This window comes from Echinops telfairi, unplaced genomic scaffold (genome assembly GCF_000313985.2).
Source record: "Echinops telfairi isolate 266 unplaced genomic scaffold, ASM31398v2 ScPeMD7_1335;HRSCAF=1828, whole genome shotgun sequence".
Taxonomy (NCBI): domain Eukaryota; kingdom Metazoa; phylum Chordata; class Mammalia; order Afrosoricida; family Tenrecidae; genus Echinops; species Echinops telfairi.
Window position 1 is genome coordinate 3,464 of NW_022105233.1, and position 1,194 is coordinate 4,657.

A 1,194-nucleotide genomic window follows, 5' to 3' on the forward strand; every position below is an offset into this window, starting at 1 on the left:
TGAGTGACAGAACGAGGTAAGCGTTACGCTCCCAAAGCTCGCGAGATTTTTCTCCGTCTCGCGAGAGGCTGCGAGACGGAATGGGAAAGAGGCTAGGGGGAGGGCCTTAGCATGCTTCTGCGCACGGGTGGTAAGGCCCATCTGGCCGCCCTTCAGCAGGGACGGCACCATCCTCACCATGTTCCCTCTGGCGAGCGTTCTTGGGGCCTCAGCCTGGGCTCTGCAGCCGCAATGGACCCAAGTTCGAAATATGGCAACTTTGAAAGATATTACCAGGCGACTAAAGTCCATCAAAACCATCCAGAAAATCATCTAGTCTATGAAAATGGTAGCCGCAGCAAAATATGCCAGAGCTGAGAGGGAGCTGAAACCGGCCCGGGTGTATGGAATCGGGTCTCTGGCTCTCTATGAAAAAGCTGATATTAAGGTGCCTGAAGACAAGAACAAACACCTCCTTATTGGTGTCTCCTCCGACCGAGGGCCTTGTGGTGCTATTCATTCCTCAGTAGCTAAACGCATGAAAAGGGAGGTGGCCTCACTCACCGCAGCCGGCAAAGAAGTGATGCTTGTTGGAATTGGTGATAAAATCAGGGGCATACTTTACAGGACTCACTCCGACCAGTTTCTGGTGACATTCAAAGAAGTGTGAAGGAAACCCTCTACTTTTGGAGATGCGTCTGTTATTGCCCTCGAATTACTAAATTCTGGATATGAGTTTGATGAAGGATTTATCATTTTTAATCGATTCAGGTTTGTCATCTCCTACAAAACAGACGAGAAGCCCATATTTTCTCTGAATACCATTGCAAGTGCAGAGAGCATAAGTATCTAGATGAGATTGATGCTGATGCGCTGCAAAATTACCAGGAATACAATCTGGCAAACATCATCTACTACTCGTTAAAGGAGTCCACCACTAGTGAGCAGAGTGCAAGAATGACAGCTATGGACAACGCTAGCAAGAACGAGTCTGAGATGATTGACAAGCTGACTTTGACTTTCAACCGTACCCTCCAAGCTGTCATCACAAAAGAGTTGATTGAAATCATGTCTGGTGCTGCCACTCTGGATTAATGAAAATCAACTATCATCCTCAGACAAGAGGTGAAAAGAAGTGACGGCAGCTGGCTATGTTGTGCGTATTGCTGTCCTTGTCAGAAGACATTGGTCTATGGCTCCAGTTATTAAAGACAA

At 47.3% G+C, this 1,194-nt stretch overlaps 1 pseudogene; it reads left to right on the forward strand.

Annotated features, from left to right (window-relative positions):
• The first annotated feature begins 177 nt into the window (after positions 1 to 177).
• LOC101663807 lies at positions 178 to 1,106 on the forward strand (annotated as a pseudogene).
• Positions 1,107 to 1,194: the final 88 nt, after the last annotated feature.